This window comes from Rana temporaria, chromosome 10 (genome assembly GCF_905171775.1).
Source record: "Rana temporaria chromosome 10, aRanTem1.1, whole genome shotgun sequence".
Taxonomy (NCBI): Eukaryota; Metazoa; Chordata; class Amphibia; order Anura; family Ranidae; genus Rana; species Rana temporaria.
In genome coordinates, this window is record NC_053498.1 from 107,438,112 (window position 1) to 107,465,235 (window position 27,124).

The following is a 27,124-nucleotide window of genomic DNA, read 5'->3' on the forward strand; positions in this document are numbered from 1 at the left end:
CTTTAATTGTCGCCACTGTGCCCATTGTTCCCACTGTGCATGTCACTGTGCCCTTTAATTGTTGCCACTGTGCCCATTGTCACCACTGTGCCCTTCCATCGGAGTAAAAGAGAACATGTTCTCTATCTAAACTCTGATGGAATTCATCTGAATTTCCATTGGAAATAATCCGATGGGGCATAAACACGGTTGGAACTAGTGGGTTTTGAGAGAAGTTTGTAAAACAGCTCTGACTCTGAAAAAAGCTGAAAACAGCTTAAAAACACAAAAAAACTAGGCAGTTCTGCCTTTATCAGCATTTTTGAGCCATAAGCTTTTTATGGGAGTGTAGTTTTGCTAAAAAAACGCTACAGCTTAAAAATGCTGAAAACCGCTAGTGCTTAAAAACTCACTCTACAGCTACAGCTTTCTATAGCTACATAACATCCAGTGTGCATGAGGCCTAATCTCTCACTTCCTGTTTGGCAATGGGACAGGAAGTGAAGGGAAATCTCCCCAATGGGACATAGATACTTACAAGTGTGGATTTCCCTTCAGTAAATCAATCCCATTGTTCTGGAGTAAAGTGCCTGCCTGCTCGCAGTGTATCATATCAGAACTTTAGCTCTGCTTTAATACTCGTAGCAATTTCTAGCTAGAGAAGTCTTACCAAATGCACTTTATATATATCCGTCCTTAAATAAATGTATATCTTGTCACTTGAAAACAAAATGAAATCCTTAAAGCCTAAACAAACATAGATTTGATAGGACTGGCACCTCCTTTTGGTAAAACCTGTTGTGCAATAGCGTATACTGAGAAGAGAATAACAACAAAAGTTTGTTGCCAGCTGATAGGGCGTTGTTATAGGTCACACAAATGAATGTGGCATTGCCATCATGGCAGCTTAGGAATGCTGGTAGAAAATTCCCAGCTGACTGTAATCTGTTTGTCACTTTGTTTTATGGAGCATCCATCGCTCTGCACCTGCTGATAAGCCACAGCTCCTCCCTTTCAGTTTACTAATGACTCAATGGAGCTGATTTTACCATTTACCTGTGGGTGGAAGACTTGCAGGCAGGTGTGGTCTAAGGCTCGGTGACATGCCTGTATGGATATATACAATGAGGTCATCTGTAAGATCACTGAGCTGGAGTCAGCCTCCAGTGTCTGCCAGTACAAGAACAGCAGGCGAGATCAGATCAGGACGAAATACGTACGTATCTGGGAAAGAACTTATTGACTTGGGTAATGTACTCTCCAACAATATTGTGTGATTGTTGCTCATATATACTGTGTTTGTGTGTGTGTTTGTGCATGGATATATAGATATAGATAGATAGATAGATAGATAGATAGATAGATAGATAGATAGATAGATAGATAGATAGATAGATAGATAGATAGATAGATAGATAGATATTGATATAGATAGATATTGATATAGATAGATAGATAGATAGATAGATATATAAAATGTGTCCCTTAAAGTGGAGTTTCACCCAAAAACCTTTTTTTAACATTAGATTGAGGCTCGTTTTGTGAAGGGGAATCGGGTGTTTTTTTTACAATCAAAGCAGTACTTACCGTTTTAGAGATGCATCTTCTCTGCCGCTTCCGGGTATGGGCTGTGGGACTGGGCGTTCCTACTTAATTGACAGGCTTCCGACGGTCGCATACATCGCGTCACGATTTTCCGAAAGTAGCCGAACGTCGGTGCGCAGGCACCGTATAGAGCCGCACCGACGTTCGGCTACTCGTGACGCGATGTATGCGACTGTCGGAAGCCTGTCGGAAGCCTGTCAATCAAATAGGAACGCCCGCTCCCGAAGACCCATACCCGGAAGCGGCGGAGAAGATCGCTCTCTAAAACGGTAAGTACTGCTTCGATTTAAAAAAAAACACCCGATTCCCCTTGACAAAATGAGCCTCAATCTAATGTTAAAGCGGGAGTTCACCCGAAAAAAAAAATTTAAGTCAAGTAACCAGTTAGCCAAAGGCAAATACAATATTAGAGATTTGATCAATATAAGCTTCTGTATATCACTTTTATCAAGAGAACAGAAGACCCAGTGCAAAACTTTTCTGCCATTTTGGCCATATTATAGTAAATTCTGTCATAGCTACTGTATCTACGGCAAAAATTCTGTCAATAGGTTTATGTACACCTTGCCTATTTGTTGTATGGATACTTAGGGCCAGATTCACAAAAGAGATACGACGGCGTATCTCCTGATACGCCGTCGTATCTCCTGATACGCCGTCGTATCTCTGTGATCCGCCCGTCCTAACTATGCGGCTGATTCATAGAATCAGTTACGCATAGCTAGCCCTAAGATCCGACAGGTGTAATTGACTTACACTGTCGGATCTTAGGATGCAATTCTATGCCGGCCGCTAGGTGGCGAGGCCATTGCGGTCAGCGTAGAATATGCAAATGACTAGTTACGGTGATCCACGAACGTCCGCGTTACCCGTCGCTCTAACTTTACGTCGTTTCCGTCGAGATACGCGTTTTGTAAAATTAGGACTGAGCCCTAGGTGTTCTAAGCCATGTTAAGTATGGCCGTCGTTCCCGCGGCGAAATTGAAAAAATCACGTCGTTTGCGTAAGTCGTCCGTGAATGGCGCTGGACGCCATTTACGTTAACGTCTAAACAAATGACGTCCGTGCGACGTCATTTAGCACAATGCACGTCGGGTAATTTTCCCTGACGGAGCATGCGCAGTACGTTCGGCGCGGGAACGCGCCTAATTTAAATAGTGCCCGCCCCATTTGAATTGGGCGGCCTTGCGCCGAGCGCATTTACGTTACACCGCCGCAAGTTTACAGGTAAGTGCTTTGTGAATCAGGCACTTACGCTGCAAACTTGCGGCGGTGTAACGTAAATGGATTACGTTACGCCGCCGCTGCGTAGCGGAAATGTATGTGAATCTGGCCCTATATTCTCATGAGTGTCTTCTAAATTCTTTATGAAATCCGGTGGATTTGTTTTAGTTGGTAAAGTTAACCAAGGCTAGGTAAGATCGTCATATACTGTAGTTAAAGAGATTGCCGTTTAGTGAATGTTTAAACTGATATTTTATATTTCGATATTATTTGATTAGTGATCATATATTAAAATTATCAGCATGAAAGGGAATAGTGCTCTTGTAAAGTAAACGTGTCCTGTTTTCTCACAAGGAGACTTATATATACAGTAAGCCTTTCTATCAGTTACGACTATTGGTGCACACAGGGGCACATACCCGTATTACTGTTTTTTAAGAAGAGCCCCACAATGTATTATTACAGATTTGTATCGTGCTAAGAAATTTTAAAAAGTTATTATTTGTTGATTACATTGCAATATATAACCAAATGGGTGGCACTAACATATCTCTAAAATTAGTGCTCTGGAGGGCCATAGGTCAGGAGCCTGGGGTACAGCAATGGGGGCTGTGACAAGGTCCTTGTTTAAGAGGTTGTAGGCCATGCTGGTGCCTATGCCACAGTGACCCCTTTACTGCCCTGCTGTGTATTTACAACAAAGGAAAGCATAGCAAGCAGAGAGGTGCTGGATCCAACTCATCAAAGCCTTCATGGCAAGCCTAGTGCTGAGTGATCCTTGTCAGGGTATGGTGCTGGGTCATGACATCTTCCGTGTTTCCCTCCTCGTTGGTCGCCAAGCAAGGGTCACATGAGAGGTATACCCCAGGGTGGGTTCTTCTGGGCTACGCTAGACACTTTGTACAGTGTCACTGCTGTACACATTGAGGTACCTTTACTCTCACAATCTGGACAGATAACTAACATGAACAAATTCTAGTAAACTCTCTCTTGATGTATTAAACATTACCATGGTCACTTGTGCATTTAGAAGAGACATGCAGAGCCCTTGCCCTGTCCACCTATCCAGCATATAACTGCTACTTTACACCCAGTATCGGGGGTTCTGCTGGGCACCTAGCGCAGACTCCATGCGTGCATTTCACTTCACTTAACTCTTACTTTTCCGTACCAGTGTACAGGTTGAGGGCCTCTGTGGTACATGTCTGCTCCCATTGCTATGGGAAATGGATCGTGGCCGAATGAGTGCCAACAACATCTCCCTTACTGCAAGAGGCTATCTTACCTGCCACATGTACACGCCTAATGACAGGCTTCTAGAGAGACCTTTGTTACCCTTGGTAACCACTTGTATCCTCACACTGTATTAACTCTTGTACCGATGTTTTCATACCCCAATATGCTTTAGTGACCCGAGCTATAGACTATATGTTCCAGTTACTTACATTGCACCCCTTTAGAAACTTCAGACCATGCAAAATTTAAAAGCTTTACTTGAAGAATAAATTAACATGATGACAATGACCGTGGACAGTCCAAGATTAAGTGCGGACATTCCCTAACATTCCCAGTCCCTAACTACAGGCTTGTAGCTGCCCCCGCATTCCTGTTCAAGCAAAGTCCAGTGTTGGCTGAGTCCAAATCTGGAATTTACCCCATGGCTTCGGTGAGATACGGGACATCCAGGCCCCAGCAACGGAACCAGACAGAGCATCCCTCTCCAAGTGTGTGTGGCTTTCCCTTCAGGGCGCTCAGGATCCAGGACCTCATCCCGTTTATAGCACACAGGACCGAGGATCAGACCCAAAAAAAACTACCAATAAAAGCCTGGGAGTTCAGTTAACCCTTAACTTCCTGCTGGGGCAGCAGTACCCACTACCTGCCTACATACTTCTCCATGCACTTGCCTAATTTTAAGTCCAGTGCAGGGCAGTGATAAGTGGAACAGTAAAGGGATGGCCATCCACCTTAGGGGGGGGTCTGTTCCAAAACTTACACCAGGGCCCCTTCCTCAAAATCTGAAATGCTAAATATACAAATGGCAATTCAGTGTAGGACTTTTCCCACATTCCCCTACTACTCTCAGTGGTATTAAAATGTTATGCGTTGTACAGCAAATACGAAGCAATCCAATATTAAACTCAAGTATCAAGCTTTTCATCGTGAGTATCCAGGGTTTGGGGGCTCCCAGGATGCTCAAGCTACATTTAGTACATGCAGGTACCTCCACTATCTGCTTTTCACTCATTAGGTTCAATTCACAAAGCTAGAGCACCTGAATAAAAATTCTGATTTCCAGAAAGATGACAATTATATTTAGCTTACTCCAATGAGCTTTGGAAATGTAAGTCACATGACTAAAACTGAGATCGTCACCCTTGCTTTAAAGCTTTGTATATTGGTCCTAAGGCCCCTTTCACATTGGGGCGTTTTTCATGCGGTACAGCGCTAAATATAGCGCTGCTATACCGCATGAAAAATCATGCCCTGTAGTCTTCAATGTGAAAGCCCGAAGGCTTTCACATTGAAGCGGTGCGCTAGGAGGAACGCTCCAAAAGTCCTGCTAGCCGCATCTTTACCGCGGTATAGGAGCGGTGTGTTCACCGCTCCTATACCACGCCTTCCCATTGAAATCAATGCGAAAGCGCGGTAATACCGCCCGCAACGCAGGCGGTATTAACCCTTTTTCGGCCGCTAGCGGGGGTTAAAACCTCACTGCTAGCGCCCGAATATCGCGGTAAACACGATGGTATAGCCGCGCTACAAATAGCGCGGCTATACCGTCACCGCGGCTCGACGCTGCAATGTGAAAGCAGCCTTATGGTTAAACTTTTCACTTTCGTACTATTTCAGTAACATGCACCTTATTAATACCAAGGAAAGTCCCATAGATTAGAGGAAGTTTAGGATTTGAAAATACTATTTTGATGTAAACTGTAAAAATTAAGTTTATCTGTTTGTTTGTTTGTTTTTACACAGTAAGTGTTAGTAATGTTCAGTATCTGCAGGCAATAAAACATATATCTTATTACGTTTATCAAAGCATTAGACAGCTACACTCCTAAACTTCAAAAGTAAATCTGTTTTTATTCTTTATCTATATAATTATATAATTAAATAAAGAGAGAGAGAGAGAGAGAGTTTTTTTTGCTGAAGATATTTCCGATGTACATTGCTTTACTTTGTTTAATACAATTAAACTTCTAGTAATAATTTATTAATAAGGTAAAATAAATAATAGCAAAGGAGAGCAATCCCAAGTAACCATTGACGTTTCTTATTTATTGGTCTTAAAGCAAATCAGACCTGTTTTTCTTCTTTTTTTTTTCATAAGTGATCACATAATCTCTGCTGCATAAGGGGCTTAGAGAGCTAAGGCTGGAGAAGCAGCAGTACAGTACATGGATTCTCCCAGTGAATTACTGTGCAGGGGGAAAACTGAACACACTGGGATGGATGTGCTCTCATGCCTTGCGTGGTCAGTTTGAAATAGGACTGGCAGGATCACCAGGTATTTCACACAAAGGAAGGATTACAAAGAGAACAGGATACTTTTTCTCATTCAATACATTTTTATCTAAACATTTTAAGGAATACAGTATGTAACTGGGACCAGATATACAGATAAAAGTGTAATATCAATGACCTGCAAGTCAGTAACAGTGAATGACAAAATATTTAGCGTGTCAAAGAGCCCATTAATGAGAACGGGATATCTTTTAACAAAAGTACTTGGTACAACAGCCACATATCAGGAATATGAAATGTTGGGGTGACACTCTTTGTTTACATATACTGTACAGAGACACATTTGCTTTGCTGAAGAGCCAGTTCACACAGGCGCGACTCGTCAGGCGACTTAGCCGCCTGACAAGTCGCGCTCCGTTCTGTACAATGGAACCATTCTAATAGGAGCGACTCAAGTCGCTCCGACTTAGAAAAAGGTTCCTGTACTACTTCGGGACGACTTGCATTGACTTCAATACAGAAGTCATTTTGTAAGTCGCCTCTGAAGTTGTGGGCAGATCGCCTTGCCTAGTCGCTCGGCAAGTCGTGCTGCCCCAGTGTGAACCGGCTCACACAGTTTTATTTGTCTTTCATAACAGGTCAAGGCTATACTTTCTGTAAATAGGAGATTTAGGAAGGCAAAACTATAAGCAGAAACTGTAAAACCTGGACTCACAATTTTTCAACAAAGAAAAATTCCTTCTGTACATTAAAAATCACTGATATATGCATATAATATACGGTAGTTAGAAAGTCATAAATAATAATTAACACATCTTGTGATGTTTGACTGTAAGCCCGGAGTTTTATGATCCATAGCACATGGTAAACACAAAAGGTGCAGCGTTAAAAAAGGGTGTTTTAAAAGGAGAATATAAAGTATAAAGTTCACAATGATAATAGTCCAGATATTGTGATTCCGAATGGTAAACAAGAAATCATGTGAGGAATTCTCCACCAGTGAGTATGCACACACTGCCTCTTACCGTAAACTGTGGGCCACCCTATAAAGTGGTCACTTTCTCTCTTTACAAATCAGATCACTCCAAGTCACTCTGATATCAAACACCAAAAGAATTCCTTTCACATCAGATAGACTCCATATGACAGAAACTCCACCAGATATTTAATGTCAACGAAGCAGATTGACGTCTCATGTTCAAAAAGGGGTGGGGGGGGTTTCAAAATACACACTCGCCATACAGAAGAAAAAAACTTACATGTGAATCAAAATAAAAACAGAGATGTTTCCAACCAACAAGATGGCCGACCTCGGTGGGCGGCGACGTCACATGATCCTAGCTGCACCCAACTTTGTGTTTATGAGATTTTACTTGAATACCCTTAAGACAAACTATGGCATTGTTTCTATTATGCATTACGTTTTCATTTCTGTTTACATTCCAGTCCCATTTGAAGTACATTATTTCACAAGATTTGTTCAAATGTTCCTAAAAATGTAAAAACGTAACGTTAAAATTTATTGAAAGAAAGTCCTATCATGGTTGAAGAAAAGACTGTTGTGCTGGCCCTAGTCATTGGCCTAAAGCAGCTATAGAATTTTCTCCATTTACCTTTTTTCTAGCCTTTAGCTATCTTATTTCTAGTGCACACAGCTTGTGTTGCATGTGCAATGTAGTGCACATTCAAGATGCAGCACCCTCCTAGGTAGGTTGTTAGGATGTACTATCTCAGAAGCACTTTATAATTTGCTTCTATAATAAAAGTATTTGAGTGACCTTCGGGGCCCCTTGGGCTATAGTATGCTATTAATCCAGCTCAATGGTTTCCTGGAGGTCCGCCTCCCATTTTTCCATGTAGGCCTGCTTCACAGGGGAATTAGTAAAAATAGTATACATTCCAGAGATATGTCCTCGGATTTTATCAAACTTCTGACACAAGTATTCCATAGAGGACATAGTTGCTGAATCATAATTCTGTGATATAGGGCCAAATCCTCAGCCAGGCGGCATAACTTAACTTTCAGCAGTTAAGTTACACTGACTTAAAGTTTCTACCTAAGTGCCTGATCCACAAAGCACTTACCTAGAAATTTCAGGCCGTGTAACTTAAGTGCCGCCGTCGCAAGGCGGTCCTCCTCTCCGGGGGGCGTTTAAAATTTAAATGAGGCGCGCTCCCGCGCCGGCCGTACTGCGCATGCGTGTGACGTAATTTTCCCGACGTGCAGCGCGCGAACGTAATTGACGCCGGGCGGCTTTGTGGATTGCGACGGGACACTAAAGTTGCGCCGGGTGAAAAAAATATACGCGCCGGGAAAACAAATAATTATAAAAAAAAATGACAGCGTCGCTCAGCATGCATTCCTGAGAGGGAGAACTCCATGCCAATTTTCAAAGAAAAAAACGGCATGGGTTCCCCCCCCAGGAGCATACCAGGCCCTTAGGTCTGGTATGGGTTGTAAGGAGACCCCCCCTCCGCCGAAAAATCGACGTAGGGGGTCCCCCTACAATCCATACCAGACCCGTATCCAAAGCACGCTACCCGGCCGGTCAGGAATGGGAGTGGGGACGAGCGAGCGCCCCCCCCCTCCTGAGCCGTGCCAGGCCGCATGCCCTCAACATGGGGGGGTTGGGTGCTCTGGGGCAGGGGGGTGCACTGCGGGCCCCCCCACCCCAGAGCACCCTGTCCCCATGTTGATGAGGACAGGACCTCTTCCCGACAACCCTTGCCGTTGGTTGTCGGGGTCTGCGGGCGGGGGCTTATCGGAATCTGGAAGTCCCCTCAAATAAGGGGGCCCCCAGATACCGGCCCCCCACCCTAAGTGAATGGATATGGGTTACATCGTACCCCTACCCATTCACATGTAGGCAAAAAGTAAAAGTTAGTAAACACACAACACAAGGGTTTTTAAAATAATTTATTATTCTGCTCCGGAGGCCCCCCCTGTCTTCTTTATTAGCTCTATTACCAGGGGGGGCTTCTTCTTCCACTCTCCGGGGGTCTTCTTCCACTCTCCGGGGGTCTTCTTCCACTCTCCGGGGGGGGTTTCTTCTTCCGCTCTCCGGGGGGGGCTTCTCCGCTCTCCGGGGGTCTTCTTCTCTCTTCGCCGCTCTCCGCTGTTGACTCGGCGAACCCCGGTTCTTCTCCAGCCGTCCGGTGCCTTCTTCTTCAGCGCTGGCTGCCTGCTATCTTTGTGTGTTAGCTCAATTACTAACAGGCAGCCGGCGCGGTCTTCTGTGACTTCAGGTTCTTCTTCTCCCCTCTTCCGATGTTGCCTCGTCGCCTCTTGTCACTGTAATGATGGAAGCGCGCCTTGCATCCCATTTATATAGGCATCACCGTCCCATCATGCTCCGGTAGGTACCCACGTGGTGGGTGCACGTGGGTAGGCACCCACCACGTGGGTACCTGCCGGAGCATGATGGGACGGTGATGCCTATATAAATGGGATGCAAGGCGCGCTTCCATCATTACAGTGACAAGAGGCGACGAGGCAACATCGGAAGAGGGGAGAAGAAGAACCTGACGTCACAGAAGACCGCGCCGGCTGCCTGTTAGTAATTGAGCTAACACACAAAGATAGCAGGCAGCCAGCGCTGAAGAAGAAGGCACCGGATGGCTGGAGAAGAACCGGGGTTCGCCGAGTCAACAGCGGAGAGCGGCAAAGAGAGAAGAAGACCCCCGGAGAGCGGAGAAGCCCCCCCCGGAGAGCGGAAGAAGAAACCCCCCCCGGAGAGTGGAAGAAGACCCCCGGAGAGTGGAAGAAGACCCCCGGAGAGTGGAAGAAGAAGCCCCCCCTGGTAATAGAGCGAATAAAGAAGACAGGGGGGGCCTCCGGAGCAGAATAATAAATTATTTTAAAAACCCTTGTGTTGTGTGTTTACTAACTTTTACTTTTTGCCTACAGGTGAATGGGTAGGGGTACGATGTACCCCATATCCATTCACTTAGGGTGAGGGGCCGGTATCTGGGGGCCCCCTTATTTGAGGGGACTCCCAGATTCCGATAAGCCCCCGCCCGCAGACCCCGACAACCAACGGCAAGGGTTGTCGGGAAGAGGTCCTGTCCTCATCAACATGGGGACAGGGTGCTCTGGGGTGGGGGGGCCCGCAGTGCGCCCCCCTGCCCCAGAGCACCCAACCCCCCCATGTTGAGGGCATGCGGCCTGGCACGGCTCAGGAGGGGGGGGGGCACTCGCTCGTCCCCACTCCCATTCCTGACCGGCCGGGTAGCGTGCTTTGGATACGGGTCTGGTATGGATTGTAGGGGGACCCCCTACGTCGATTTTTCGGCGGAGGGGGAGTCTCCTTACAACCCATAACAGACCTAAGGGCCTGGTATGCTCCTGGGGGGGAACCCATGCCGGTTTTGATTTTACAAATTGCCGTGGAGTTCTCCCTCGGGAATGCATACCAAATGCCGTCGCTTGAATGTGCTTTTACATGGTGTTACTAACTTTACACTTTGTAAAAGCAGCCCTAGTTTTACACTTGGCAAACTAAAACTTACGGCGAAAAAACGAAGCACAAAAGCTTTGTGGATCGCCCTAAGTGCTAATTTGCATACCAGAAGAGGCATTTCGACTCGAAATGCCCCCAGTGGCGGATGCGGTACTGCATCCTAAGATCCGGCAGTGTAAGTCCCTTACAGATGTCGGATCTTCTGCCTAACTTTGGAAAACTGCTTCTGAGGATCAGTTCCAAAGTTAGAACCAGAGATATGACGGCTTACGCCGGAGTATCTCTTTTGTGGATTTGGCCCATAGTACTTAAAAAATGTGTTATCTGTGTATAACAGAAGTACTCTGAAACCGGCATTTGATGTTTCTCTATTAAAATCTTTCTTGTCAATATTCCCGTATGATCACATAAGTCAGCTATACGCAACAAACCTTTATTGGTCCACCAATCAAATGCTCTGGGAGTGAGGCCCGGGGGGAAGTTCCCATTTCTAAGAATAGGGGCCAGAGGGGTATGCTGGGATCTAAATTTATAAGATTTTGTTAACCTATCCCAAATGTTCAAGGAGAAGGAGAGTGCATAAAATTGGGGACCGTTCCTTAGGTGGTAACCAAAGGATATGAGGAATCGACTGTTCCCGACATGCCTATAGGCCTCCACCTGCATCCAGATAGGATGGGGCTGAATAGAGTGAAATCTAGCTAACTGGGCCAACTGTGCCACATAATAATATTTTCTAACAATCAAATAAAGATTCATCCATCCACACTGCATTGCCTGGATGGAGGAATCCTGAACAGGAAAATCTATTATTTTATAGCCGTATTTACCTTTATTCAGGCAGTAGTCTCCGATTAATGCTGGATATCTAGAGAGTTGAAGTTGCAGCTGCCGTACTCTCACGACTACAGGTCCCTTGCCCATCCCCTCCTCCATTTATAAAAAGCCTTGCATCCTTTTCAAAGAATGCAAGGCACTGTGAGATTGGAGGTGTGGAAAAACATAACAATCTGGTCTAATATAACTTATGCTATAATTTCCAAAAATAGAGCGGTTTAGAAATATATCCTATTACTAAGGTTCCCCCAGTTTCTGAAGTTGAGTGAACTGCAAACATGCAAATAAGTTAGGCATCTTTCACACAGGATGTGATGATCCGTCCTGTGAGCCCTTCGCTTGTTTAGCGGGGATCGCTCTGTTGATCCCCGCTGAGCTGGCAGATGACAGGGCGGTCCCTGCACACTGTATCTGCCCTGTCAAATCTCCACTCTCCCCTATGGGGGGGTCGGATGAACACGGAGCGTCTGTCCATGTTCACCCGTTCCGATCTGCAGAAGGATGCAAAAATAGGGTTTTCCTCTGTCTGCAGAATCAGAGGATTGCGGACCCGGATAGGATCGGGTGTCAGCGGATGGATGAAAAAGCGGACATACGGTCCGCCCGTGTGAAAGAGGCCTTAATCATCCAAATATGTTTTTTCAAAGGAAGCGTGGTTGGAAATTCTAAAATGGCATTGAGTGTAATGTACCAGTTTAAATGAAGATAGACTCAGAATATATTTTAATCATAGTTGGGCAGCGCTGTATTTCAGTATACGCACAATGGAAAGATTGTTCCTTTTCTGTATGAAAGGAAAAGATTCTTCAACAACAGCCAACGACAATGTTGGAAAATATCTGAGAGCACTTCTCTTTTTTACTCATAGTCTGTCCCTACACCACCCAGTTATCACAAGTAAGGTTCAGATCATTGTATCCCTCCTACAAGTATGTGAATGGTGGCATAGCTTAGTACAGCTGATGGTTTTATCGCATCGTGTTGGTGGAATCTTTAAATGTTGAGATTAGAGGATAGTCTGCAATATTCTACTGACAGTATCTTGCGGCTTTGCACATTCTCATGGCATATTAAAAGACGGAATATTATTCACTGCACATTTCTGTTGATATCCTATCCAGCATAGTTTGCTTCTCCCTGTCCCCCTTAATACAGATACAACTGTAAAGTGAATATATTTATCAGGGTTGCTGATTTTTTGACATTGCATTGTGAGTCATATCCGTTTACATGCAGACGATGCTTTAAAAATTTAGTGGGGGAACATTTGTCTAATGTACCTAACGACCGAGCTAAGAATCAATGGCTAGAGTGGATTATCTGAGCCGTTTGCTATTTTTACCTCCATAAAGTCCAGCACCTGCAGTGCTTCCTCTTTCCTCTCCACTGGCACAACATGTATGTTCAGCCAATGCAAACTTTGTACAATGTTTGCATGATGATCATTTGTAAGAATGGTTGCCCGGCAGCAAAATTAGGGACACATGGCCAGCTCCTTTCTAGTCCTTGAAGGCACCTTGTACTTCTTTGTTTTGAGATGTGCAATGATTACATAAGATGAGCCCTATACCCTTTGCTTGGTGGTGGCACACTCACAGTAGATTTAGATATATATAAAGCCTAACTCCTAGATGCCCACTGGGAAGAGATTCACTCTCAATTTGGCCTGGTGGTCGTTGTTACTGGGACAAGAAAATTGTGCAAAATATAAAATATTACAATTGTCATTTGACGAGAAATAGTGGAGAAATTTTCCATTGGGACACATGTTTAGGAGTGAGTTTTTTCTTTATTCTGGAGAGATTTTCTCTCAAAATCTTTTGTGTCTCTGGGACAGGAAGTGAAGGAAAATCTCTCTTGGGACACAAACAAAAAAAACTGAGGATTTACTCAGGGGCATTTCTAGAGTCCAAATAGGCCTGGGGCACACCGCGTTTTGGACGGTCGGAATTTGGTCTGACAGTGTGTATGCAAGACAGCTTCAACGGAATTCCGACGAAAAGTTCCATCGGATTTTAGGCCATCGGAAATTTTAGTTAGACTAGTATAATCGCTTTACTTGAACCAAAATTATTGAAATATCACATTATGATGATTACATATTAATAAATTGACTAAAGGTAGATAAATTATACAACATTTCAAACTTTTTAATGCATAGAATGTATCATCTATATATCCTAAAGGAGAGCTACGTCACTCAATAGAAAACCTGGGGCATGTGCTCTGGGTGCCAAAGTCTAGCATCGCCTTTGGTGTTTACCATTCCCTATTCTATCCATAACTTTTTATTCAGTGAACATTCATTTTGTTCTCCTTTAGTAAGTCAGTGGCAATGACCCTAGGACTCACAATAGACTTCTTCATGCTTCAGATGCTTGTGTTGCTCTTAAGCTTCGTACACACGATAGGTTAACCAGAGGAACGGTCTGAAGGACCGTTGTCTTAGGTTAACCGATGAAGTTGACTGATGGTCCGTCACGCCTACACACCATAGGTTAAATAACGCGGTGATGTAAAACACAACGACGTGCTGAAAAAAATGAAGTTCAATGCTTCCAAGCATGCGTCGACTTGATTCTGAGCATGCGTGGATTTTTAACCGATGGTTTTGCATACTAACGATCGGTATTGATCTATCGGTTAGCAATACATTTTAAAGCAACTTGTCTTTTTTTTAACCGAAGGTTAAATAACCTATGGGGCCTACACACGATCGGTTTTTGACCGCTGAAAACGGTCCTTCAGACCGTTGTCCTCTGGTTAACCTATCGTGTGTACGAGGCCTTAGGCAAGAGGACCACCTCCCAAAATGCTGCAGGCTTGTTTGGTTCAGGGTGTTTCCTATTCCCTTCTGTGTTAAAAGGTTCAGTGACAATCGGCTCAGAGAGGAGCTATCACATTGTGGTTTTCGATAAAAAGCATGGCATATAAAATAATCTGATACCTGTCATCAGTTTAACATGCTGCCCCTTTAGTGGTTTATATGTGGGCTTTAAGTTGTATAGTAGGTACTGTAAGCAAGCTGTAGTAAAGATTGACTGCAATCAATGAAAAGACTTGTGCGCTCTTACATAGTGACTGACAAGTCCTTCACAATCAGCTCATATTTTATTTAGCTGTCAGAACCGCTCATGTTCTATTTATGAAGATATTGACTGTCGGAAGGATTGTGCAGACATGTGGTTGATCCTGCTGAATTACTGATTGATTCTGGATCTGTACAAGTTGTATTTTTCTTGAACGACATTAACTATTTTTCTTTCTTTGATATTCAAAAGCAGATATTTTAGAGCAGCAAACAATGGCAGAGCAGTGTGTAGACAAATCTGTTTTATGTTTAATCTGTCATTTTTTTCATTGTAAGAGAAACAGTCAAGTATTTTATCATGTTTCAAGTTCATCTGCTACTTTTGTTAAAAACACTACTAAATATTATATTAATGAGGATTTTCAAGACAGCAAGCAGCTCCTAAAACTTATGCCGCGTACACACGACTGTTTTTTCCGTTGGAATAAACTCTGACGGGTTTTTCCAACAGAATTCCACTCAAGCTGTCTTGCATACACACGGACACACCAAATTCTGACCGTCAAAAATGCAGTGACCTACAACACTACGACGAGCCTAGAAAAATGAAGTTCGATGCTTCCGAGCATGCGTCAAATTGTTTCCGAGCATTTTTTCAGATTTCAGCCACTAAATGGGGGCTATTAGATGCTTTGGGGATAATTTACAAAGCTTTAACACAAGGTTTAGTATCTTTATTTTAGCCATGTGACTGTAATTTTCAAATCTCATTAAACTCAACTGAAAATAACTCTGACTTTTTTGAAAATAAGTATCCTGATGTGTTAGCTTTGTGAATTGAGACTATTGTTTCTGTTTATTAGCTGTTGTCTGAGCTTGTTTCACTAAATAAAAATTCTGCCATTGAGGAACTTGCGTAGCCTGTGCCAAACCACACTAAACATAATGAAGAAAATGTACAGTATGTGAATGATTAGCAGCACTTACAATTCTATGAAGTAGAAGCGGCCTTTACCAGTCAAGCAAACAATGTTTTTTCAAATATAACTCTGCAGGATTTAGGGCACTTGAAATGGCATGTATCTTTCCGCCATCAGCGGCAGTAGTATCTTAGGCCACAAGCTATGTCACCTGGGGCAAATCCGGCCTTGATGATGACTCCATCGATATCGTGAGGCTTTATTATTGCCCAGTCAGCAGAGAATCAGTGACCAAGCTGTGCTGCTTTACAGTAGACATGGGCACACTGAAATATTTTGTTACGTAATTTCGTTTTCGTCCGAAAAAAACATTTATTTAGTTACTCCCGAAATTCGTTTTTATTTATTTAGTTTTTCATAAAAAAAAAGCATTCGTCCGAAAATCCAAATTAAGGTAGAATCTGTCATTAAAGGCTTATGGTGTCTGTCAAATGTTCTAAGAAAAAAAAAGAAGAAGATTCGACAGAATCTTTAAAAAAAATAAAATAAAAAATGTCGACTCTTCATTTCTCTCTATGTCGAATCTTCATGTCTCTCTATGTTGAATCTTCATGTCTCTCTATGTCGATTTATTCCGCCAATGCTTAGCCAAAACTAAAATACCCATTTCTAGTGGCGTTCACCTTTAGCACACCTTTATAGAGATGTATTGCATTTTTGGAATAGCTGGTTTCTTTTGTCAAGTTGCCTTAAATATTTAATATAATACCATTCATGATTCATCAGAATGAGTATAAATAAAGGAAGGGAGGTATCCGGTAATGCATTTGTCAGGGTGACATGCACACCCTGGGTGTGAAAACTTCTATTAAGTGTGTCATTGTCCCAATTATGTTTCTGATCTCACTGCCACCCCTTTCCTGGAGGAATATGCTTAGCAATGTTAAAATTCATATTATGTGCTCTGTCTCTCTGATGATCCAGGGGGACTAAAAACTCCAACATGATCATTTCAGCTGCCGGCAGCTGAAGAGTCCCTTGTTTGTTTTTGTCGGTAGTCGTTTGTCAGTCAAACTTCCCATTCATCAAGGCGATAACAGCTTGTCTTCATGTTTCCACAGATACGCATTGTCACTGTGCAACCTGAAAAGGACAAGAATGATGCTGAATCTGACTGCTTGTTAATGTAAAGTATAAAACTGTAGCATGCAAGGTAAGTAGAGGGGTCCAAAATAAATAATAATAGAAATCTAACAAATATTGGGTTGTTTATACTATTTCTTATCTTAAGTTATTATACTATTTCTTATCTTAAGTTATTAAAGTTTATCTAAAGGCCATACTTTTTAAGTTTTGGATAAAGTTTTGTCAGATCCCTTCACAATTCTCCAGCAGTTATGTCCAGTGTTAATGCGCATTGCATTAAGCCAGCCAAGTCTAAAGCTGGGTACACACTGTCTGAAAATCAGCCAGTTCAGCAGGAACCAGTCAGTGTGTACAGCAGTCTGTCTGACAGAAAGGTTTTGTTGAAGGGACATGCTGGAAAACCAGCATCCTGATCAGTGTATTCTGGCGGGGGTCCCCCTGTTAGAATACAATAGCACAGCAAGGGAGATTGCGACATCAACATTGTTTTTTTGGTATGGCGATCTGTTTTGTTTATGCTGCTGGGTTGAACAAAGAAAAACTTGCAATATGTTCCCAGCTTAAAAAACTTCCCGCCGGGCCTATAGAAAAAATGACAGTGGATTTCTGATCATTAGTGGACGTCTTATGATGTTCTCCCTGGAAACTCCCATTGTGGGGCCAATCTGTCACCGGCCGTGTCTGCGGGACACAGCTGATGACTGATCAGAGTACCGACTCTGTGCCAATACCATGTGACCGCGGTGATGAATCACTGCAGGTTACATGACAGTTTTACACAATGGATGGCTTCCTTTCATGTCATCCATTGTGTTTAATTGTGTTGTGTTTAATTGTGTTGCTAACTGTGATTGGTTAGTTTGATCACACGGGCCAATCACAGCCTATCTGAACCATGTGATTAGCTTTGACTAATCACAAAACAGACAGAGGCTGGGTTCACACTATCTTCACATGCGGCTCACAGCAGGTGGTCCGGTGCGTCCCCGTTCACTGTTTCAGGTCCGATTTCAGACTGAATTTTTGGCTGAATTCAGACCTGAAATGGAACAAAAGACGGACATGGCTCCTGTGCAATTTGCAGCGAAGACACGTGAACCAGCTCCATAGACAGTCGGTCAAACTCTCCTGCGATTGCGAATTGGATACGGGGAACCCAGCGTAAATGATTCAGTTTCATCCAGTAGAATGCTTGCTTATAGCAATGTAAATTAAAAAAAAATACCGATTATTTCCCCAGTGTCGTACAATGTTACTATGGTAACATTATATTGCTCTTGTCACAGTGTGTGCAAGATGTTAACTTTTTTTTTTTTTCATACTGTCACAAGTCAGTGTCCTTGATCACCGCCACACCAGTTATATGATGACGCTGTACTGCACTGGTGATAGTATGTAAAAAAAATTACATACTTCTTAATTTTCAAAAAAATTATGACCAAAAAATAAAACTTCTAAAAGCCCGCTATGTCTCTTACTAAATACCTTGGACTGTCTGCTTTCCAAAAAGGGGTCATTTGGTAGGTATTTCTATTGTCTTGGCATTTTAAGGCATCGAGAAATTATATAGGTCATCAGTATATCAGGATTGTTACATTTTCAGATATACCGTATATACTTGAGTATAAGCCGACCAGAGTATAAGCCAAGGTACCTAATTTTTACCACAAAAAAAAAATGGGAAAACGTATTAACTAGGCTGATGGTGAGAATTCAGCAGCTACTGTAAATGGAAAAGAGGGTCAACAATGCCCATTTGCACGCCTCACTGTGTCAAACCTCACTGTGCCCATTGCAGCCTCACTGTGCCCGAGTCAGTGTACCTGAAATTATTGACAGGCTGCGGGCGTCCATTCATTGTTTAAAAGTCGCGGTCTCCTCCTGGTCCCTTCCGTGATAGGCGTTTCTCAGCAGACACAGTTCCTCCCATCACGGACGTTCTCTCATCCTCAGACTCAGTTTCCCAGCAGACACTGTGTTCAGTGTTCCGTCAATCATGGAAGTCCTCTTGTCCGAGGATGAAAAGGCGTTTGTGATTTGCGGAACACTGAACACAGTGTCTGCTGGGAAACTGAGTCTGAGGATGAGAGAACGTTCATGATAGGCGGAACTGTGTGTGCTGAGAAACGCCTATCACAGAAGGGACCAGGAGGAGACCGCGACTTTTAAACAATGGACGCCCACAGCCTGTCAATAATTTCAGGTACACTGACTCGAGTATAAGCCAAGGGGGGTATTTTCAGCCTTAAAAAAGGGCTGAAAAACTTGGCTTGTACTTGAATATATACGGTATACCATGGTATATGGACTCTATAACTTTCACACATACACTAATTTGAGTTATTTTCACCAAAGAAATGTAGCAAAATACATTTTGGGCTAAATTTATGAAGAAAATGTATTTACTAAGTCTTTTTTCATTTATTTAGCAAAAACAAAAAACCCACTGGTGATTAAATACCACCAAAAGAAAGCTCTATTTGTGTGAACAAAATGATAAAAGTGTAGTTAGTTTGTGTACAGTGTTGCATTTTTTGCAGTTGTCATACAAATTGAGACAGCACCGAAAGCTGAAAAAAGTCCAGTATTGAAGTGGTTAAATGAATGGACTGCCAACACTTGTCAACAGACACAAATTAGAAAATGACCCTTTTTTTTAATGTACCTCACTACAACTGGCATGTATGTTGGGGTACCATTCTAATAAATGGTAATGGAGCTATAGCTGCTAGCAAAAATCACTGTTTTCTCCCAGCAGGGACGGCTCCCCACACCACCTGCCGAGAGAACACAATGGGGCAGATCCACAAAGATCTGCCCCGGCGCATCGTATCTGAGATACGCTACGCCGCCGTACCTTACCTGGCTTTAAATCGAATCCATAAAGATTTTGCGCCGTAAGTTACGGCGGCGTAGTGTATCTCAAGCGGCGTAACGGCGCGGAATTCAAATGCGGCGAGTAGGGGGCGTTTTTCATTTAAATGAAGCGCGTCCCCACGCCGAACGAACTGCGCTTGTTCCGTTCCTAAATTTCCCGCCGTGCATTGCGTTAAATTACGTCGCAAGGACGTCATTGTTTTGACGTGGACGTAAATTATGTCCATCCCGATTCACGGACGACTTACGCAAACGAAAAAAAAAATCTAAATAAAACGCAGGAACGACGGCCATACTTAACATAGCTGGTGTAATTTTAGTCCACGAAATAGCAGCTTTAAACATACGCCGGAAAAAGCCGAACGGAAACGACGTAAAAGAATGCGACGGCGCTCGTGGATCGTCGGAAATAGCTAATTTGCATACTCGACGCGGAAAACGACGTGAACGCCGCCCAGCGGACGCCGAAGAATTGCATCTTAGATCTGAAGGCGTAGGAAGACATACTCCTGTTGGATCTAACCCAGATTCTGTCGTATCTTGTTTTGAGGATTCAAAACAAAAAGACGACGCAGGAAATTTGAAAGTACGCCGACGTATCAGTAGATACGCCGGCGTACTCGCTTTGTGAATCTGCCCCAATAGCTCTACGTGAGGGATTCCCCCATCGACACTGACTGCGGTTGCCCCATAGTGTAATGTGTGGAGGGATCACTATAAAGCTAATGGTTCTGTATCCCGACTGTGTAAATAGTGATTGACACTTCTTGAAGCATTTTAGGTCACTGGAACTGAAAATTGTTCCCAGCGCCAAACTTTTTTTTACCTTTTGGACAAATGTCTTACTTAGTTCCTGGTAAAGTTTACTTTGGCTAAATGAATTATCTTCAAATGTTTGTTTTTTTATATAATCATACACATATTTCAGAGTTGATTTAAATATTTTTTATATGTTTGGCACAAAAACCACAATAATTTAATATCAACTTTCTCGATAGCTTTTTTTTTTTTTTTAATCTCTGAAACTACAAATGTTATAACAGTGATCAGCCCATAAGGCGCCGCTTGTAAACCACAATTGGAAGTGATTCATTTTCTGGCTCCTTGATAGAGGTCAAAAGCATTGCGTGTTTTCCTTCTTTGTAGGGGTGACTCTCCGGAAAAGAGAACAACGCGGCGGGAAGAGATCCAACACTTGTTTGCTGTCTGTGAGTGTTTCTTTGGCAGTGTCTTAGCTGGTTGTTGTGACATTGAAGTAGCAATCAGCAAATATACCGCCCTAGAAGTTCGACACATTTATAAGCTGAGAAAATGATGCTGCTGCCAGGATCGGGCTTCCATTGTGAATATTAGGAGGACAGAAAGCCTACAGGTAATTATTTGTGGTTATGCTTATTAAGTGGATATAAATTTGGAGGGCGGTGTCAGGCATACACATTAAGTTACCTCTTATCCTGTTAAAAAAATAACAGCATGGAAAGTTTTCCACCCCCTGGGAATCCTGTGCTGTTGCAGAGGAGTTCTAGAGGGCAAGAGGACCCATATTAATGTAATGCTGAACCCTCTGCCCATCAAATGCAGCCACTGTGCCATCAATTGTCACCACTGTGCCATGCCATCAAACGCAACCACTGTGCCATGCCATCAAATGCAGTCACTGTGCCATGCCATCAAACGCAGCCACTGTGCCATCAATTGTCACCACTGTGCCATGCCATCAAACGCAGTCACTGTGCCATCAATTGTCACCACTATGCCATGCCATCAATTGTCACCACTGTGCCCATCAATTGTCGCCACTGTGCCATCAATTGTTACCACTGTGCCATCAATTGTTACCACTGTGCCCATCAATTGTAGCCAATGTGCCCCGCAATTGTCGCCACTGTGCCCCGCAATTGTCGCCACTGTGCCATGCCATCAAACACAGCCACTGTGCCATCAATTGTGACCACTACGCCATGCCATTAATTGTCACCACTGTGCCATCAATTGTCACCACTGTGCCCATCAATTGTTACCACTGTGCCATCAATTGTTACCACTGTGCCCCCGCAATTGTCGCCACTGTGCCCCGCAATTGTCGCCACTGTGCCCCGCAATTGTCGCCACTGTGCCCCGCAATTGTCGCCACTGTGCCCCGCAATTGTCGCCACTGTGCCCAGTAACATGCTGCCACTGTGACCTGTATGTGCCATCAATTGTTACCACTGTGCCCATCAATTGTTACCACTGTGCCATCAATTGTTACCACTGTGCCATCAATTGTTACCACTGTGCCATCAATTGTTACCACTGTGCCATCAATTGTTACCACTGTGCCATCAATTGTTACCACTGTGCCATCAATTGTTACCACTGTGCCCATCAATTGTAGCCAATGTGCCCCGCAATTGTCGCCACTGTGCCCCGCAATTGTCGCCACTGTGCCATGCCATCAAACACAGCCACTGTGCCATCAATTGTGACCACTACGCCATGCCATTAATTGTCACCACTGTGCCATCAATTGTCACCACTGTGCCCATCAATTGTTACCACTGTGCCCATCAATTGTTACCACTGTGCCATCAATTGTTACCACTGTGCCATCAATTGTTACCACTGTGCCATCAATTGTTACCACTGTGCCCCGCAATTGTCGCCACTGTGCTCCGCAATTGTCACCACTGTGCCCCGCAATTGTCGCCACTGTGCCCAGTAACATGCTGCCACTGTGACCTGTATGTGCCATCAATTGTTACCACTGTGCCCATCAATTGTTACCACTGTGCCATCAATTGTTACCACTGTGCCATCAATTGTTACCACTGTGCCATCAATTGTTACCACTGTGCCATCAATTGTCACCACTGTGCCCATCAATTGTTACCACTGTGCCATCAATTGTTACCACTGTGCCATCAATTGTTACCACTGTGCCATCAATTGTCGCCACTGTGCCCCGCAATTGTCGCCACTGTGCCCCGCAATTGTCGCCACTGTGCCCAGTAAAATGCTGCCACTGTGACCTGTATGTGCCATCAATTGTTACCACTGTGCCATCAATTGTTACCACTGTGCCATCAATTGTTACCACTGTGCCCCGCAATTGTCGCCACTGTGCCCCGCAATTGTCGCCACTGTGCCCCGCAATTGTCGCCACTGTGCCCCGCAATTGTCGCCACTGTGCCCAGTAAAATGCTGCCACTGTGACCTGTATGTGCCATCAATTGTTACCACTGTGCCCATCAATTGTTACCACTGTGCCATCAATTGTTACCACTGTGCCATCAATTGTCACCACTGTGCCCAGCAATTGTCGCAATTGTCGCCACTGTGCCCCGCAATTGTCGCCACTGTGCCCCGCAATTATCGCCACTGTGCCCCGCAATTGTCGCCACTGTGACCTGTATGTGCCATCAATTGTTACCACTGTGCCCATCAATTGTTACCACTGTGCCATCAATTGTTACCACTGTGCCCAGCAATTGTAGCCACTGTGCCCCGCAATTGTCGCCACTGTCCCCCGCAATTGTCGCCACTGTGCCCCGCAATTGTCGCCACTGTGACCTGTAAAAAAACCTTTCTGGGGTCAGCCGTGCTTCTACCGTCCCTCTATGTCTTCTCCCGCCCTCGATGACGCTTCAGCCAATCAGGTTACCGGTAACCAGAACCAGTGAACCTGATTGGCTGAGACGCCTGTCAGTTTTATCCAAGGTACGCACCGCTGGTACGTCCCGAGGATAAGCATTCAGGAAGCTGACTACAGTCTGAGGGCTGTACTCGGAAAGCCTATCAAGGCACTTCCACACAGCCAACCAGCTGCCGTTATTCAGATGGCCGGCGCTCAGCATCCGGCCATCTGAATAGTGGGCGGCAGTGGCGAAAATACATAGATTCATGCAATGCATAAATCTATGTATTTCAGTGGCTGTGCGAGAGCCAGAGGGGGCGGCGCTCCAGCGCCCTCTATGGACAAACCGCCACTGCTATAGACTCTATAGTATAGAGTTTCTAGAGGTCAGAGGAGAAGAATAAATGCTACCTATAAATGACTGGATCAATGATTTGCCCTAGTAATCAATTTTAATGTAACAGCAATAATAAAGTCTGGCACCAGGGGGGGCTGGGACTGAATATCCCTGGTATCAATGTGTAAAAGTCCAATGGGAGACCAGAAAGCAGCTGCGTGGATAAACCACACCAGGGGCGGCGGGGAATTGGGAAAAGACACTAGAAAACCGACACTAATTGAAAAAAGGATTTTAATGTGTCAACTCCATGACCCCAGATCTTTGTGGGCCAAACAGGTTTATTATTAATGGGTAGAGATATGCTATATTGTCAAAAGTATTGGGACACCTGCCTTTACACACACATGAACTTTAAAGGCATCCCAGTCTTAGTCTGATCATATTTACGCTGGCCGCTAGGTGGCGCTTCCGTCGAATTCCGCGTCGAGTATGCAAATTAGCTAGATACGTGAATTCCCGAACGTACGCCCGGCCGACGCAGTAAAGTTACGCCGTTTACGCTAGGCTTTTCCTGGCGTATAGTTACCCCTGCTATATGAGGCGTAAGTGCGGCGTAACAATGTTAAAGCGGTGGTTCCCCCTTAAAAACAACTTTTTCTTATTCCACTGCCCCCCCACATTCCATCACGATTAAGGCTCTTATTATTTTTTTCATGCTGTACATACCTTAGTACAGCATATTCACCCGTGCATCCGGGTTGCGAGTCCCGCGGGAGTGGGCGTTCCTCACATGCTGTTGATTGACGTTTTTCCCAAAAACGAGCTCACCCCCTGTCGCGTAAGCCGCGTCACGATTGGTGAAAGGAGCCGAACGGCGATGCGCATGCGCAGTATAGCGCCGACTCGCCATTCGGCTCCTTTCGCCAACCGTGACGCGGCTTACACGACGGGGGGGAGCTCGTTTTTGGGCAAAACGTCAATCAACAGCATGTGAGGAACGCCCACTCCCGCGGGACTCGCAACCCGGATGCACGGGTGAATATGCTGTACTAAGGTATGTACAGCATGAAAAAAATAATAAGAGCCTTAATCGTGATGGAATGTGGGGGGGCAGTGGAATAAGAAAAAGTCGTTTTTAAGGGGGAACCACCGCTTTAAGTATGGCCATCGTCCCCGCGTCGAAATTTGAAAAAGTTACATCTTTTGCGTAAGTTGTCCATGAATGGGGCTGGACGTCATTTACGTTCACGTCGAAACCAATGACGTCCTTGCGGCGTACTTTGGAGCAATGCACACTGGGAAATTCCACGGACGGCGCATGCGCCGTTCGGGAAAAACGTCAATCACGTCGGGTCACACAACATTTACATAAAACACGCCCCCCTGTTCCAAATTTGAATTAGGCGAGCTTACGCCGGATGATTTACGCTACACTGCCGCAACTTACGGAGCAAGTGCTTTGAGAATACTGCACTTGCCCGTCTAAGTTGCGGAGGCGTAACGTAAATCAGCTACGTTACACCCGCACAAAGATACGCGATCGGATGTGAATCTGGCCCATAGTGTATAGAAATATATTTATCACGCAGAAATGATACCTATAAAGCCTCATGCACATGGGTTTATAAATATAAGTAGTATTTTTCTGCCAGAAAAAAAACACCTCTAATGTTACAATACGTATGTGCATTGACGCTCCTTTATGTACGTATTTACGTGCCTATGGTGTTTGAGCGTAAATGCATTATAATTGTCACAATATTCATTTATTGTGGGCATTGGAATACATTCATGTGCATACGCACGCGTTTATGTGCTCAAAAGCTCCTCTCGGATCATGCCTTTGGCGCGTTTTTTTTCTGCCTGTAAATGCTCCTCTTCACAATACGCCTGTAAACCCCTATGTATTTGGACACAGACATAAAAAAAAAAAAATCACTAAACGCCTGTATAAGCATTTATTTGTTGTTAGTTTTTTTAGCCCGATGCCCATATAAGCGTTTTTTGTTTTTTTTTAGGCCTCCATGTGCATGAAGCCTAAGGGCCAGATTCTCGTAGAGCCACTTTAAACTGCGGCGGCGTAACGTATCTCATTTACGTTACGCCGCCGCAAGTTTCACGGGCAAGTGCTTGATTCACAAAGCACTTGCCTGTAAAGTTGCGGCGGCGTAGCGTAAATCCTCCGGCGCAAGCCCGCCTAATTCAAATGATCCGGGTAGGGGGCGTGGATCATTTAAATTAGGCGCGTTCCCGCACCGAACGTACTGCGCATACGCCGTTACTAAAATTTCCCGACGTGCATTGCGCTAAATGACGTCGCAAGGACGTCATTGGTTTTGACGCTAACGTAAATGGCGTCCAGCGCCATTCATGGACGATTTACGCAAACGATGTAAATTTAAAAATTTCGCGGGAACGACGGCCATACTTAACATTGACTGCGCCTCATAGACCCAGGGGCAACGTTACGCGTCGCAAATCTTACGTAAACGTCGTAAATTCACTGCGTCGGTCGTACGTTCGGGAATTCGCGTATTTTGCTAATTTGCATAGACGACGGGGAAAACGACGGAGGCGACACCTAGTGGCGGGAAAAAAAATTGCATTTAAGATCTGACAGCGTAAGAGCCTTACGCCTGTCAGATCTAATGGATATCTATGCGTAACTGATTCTAAAAATCAGTCGCATAGATACGACGGCCCAGATTAGGACTTACGACGGCGCAAATGGCGTTGCGCCGTCGTAAGCCCTTTGAGAATCTGGGCCTAAATGGTTATAACTTCAGTGTAATAAAAAAATTACCAACTCCAAACAAATTAAGTGGTTCTAAAGGCAGACGTTTTTTTTTTACTGACCTGGGCCCCATCTCGATCCAGCGATGTACATGAGAGCAGCGGTGCTCTCAGTTGCTGTCAGTCACAACCAGTGAGCTAATGAGGAGAGAGAGAGGGGGCGGGGACAATGTCCATTCACAGGAGCGTGGCTCGGGAGCGAGCCTGCTCAAGCGCCCCCATAGGAAGAGGCTTGCTATTGTGGCCACTCAGCAGGGGGAGAATCCAGAAGGCCAGCAGGGAAACCAAAAAGAAGAGGATCAGGGCTGCTCTGTGCAAAACCATTGCACAGAGCAGGCAAGTATAACATGTTTGTTATTTATTCACTTTTTTAAATGTATTCCTTTACAATCCCTTTAAAGCTGAACTTCAGACAGATGTTAACCAGTCTTTTTTTCCAGGTATATACAGTATTAGTTCAACTTTTACGTACAGCTAGCATAGACCCCAAAATCTTTCGCGATGGTGGGCTCCTGAAGACTTCTGCACAGCTACATTGACGATGGAAGAGAGAGAATCAGCATGGGAGGGTCAACTATCTGCACCAATTAGGACTCTATGCTTTGTACTGTACTGCCAAGAACATGATGGAAGAGCATAGGATGGCCTTTATCAGTGTGATCATTAATTGTCTAAACATAGGCTGGGCAAGGTTGTGTTGCTTAACCACTTCCCGCCCGGCCTATGGCCGATTTACGTCCGGGAAGTGGTTCTGAAATCCTGACAGGACGTCCATGGATGTCCTGCAGGATTTCATGCTGCGCGCGCCCGTGGGGGCGCGCAGCGATC

General features: G+C 44.4%; 1 long non-coding RNA gene across 3 annotated transcripts; it reads left to right on the forward strand.

Moving 5' to 3' along the window:
- Nucleotides 1-712: 712 nt before the first annotated feature.
- Nucleotides 713-26,915, forward strand: LOC120915434. Of its 3 annotated transcripts, XR_005743877.1 has the most exons (4): nucleotides 713-1,227; nucleotides 16,646-16,737; nucleotides 20,694-20,919; nucleotides 26,737-26,915. It is a non-coding gene; the product is annotated as an uncharacterized LOC120915434 (long non-coding RNA). The 3 variants fall into 3 exon arrangements; XR_005743878.1 differs by lacking the exon at nucleotides 26,737-26,915 and having other exon boundaries at nucleotides 738-1,195; nucleotides 20,694-21,176; XR_005743876.1 differs by lacking the exon at nucleotides 26,737-26,915 and having other exon boundaries at nucleotides 950-1,227; nucleotides 20,694-21,176.
- Nucleotides 26,916-27,124: the final 209 nt, after the last annotated feature.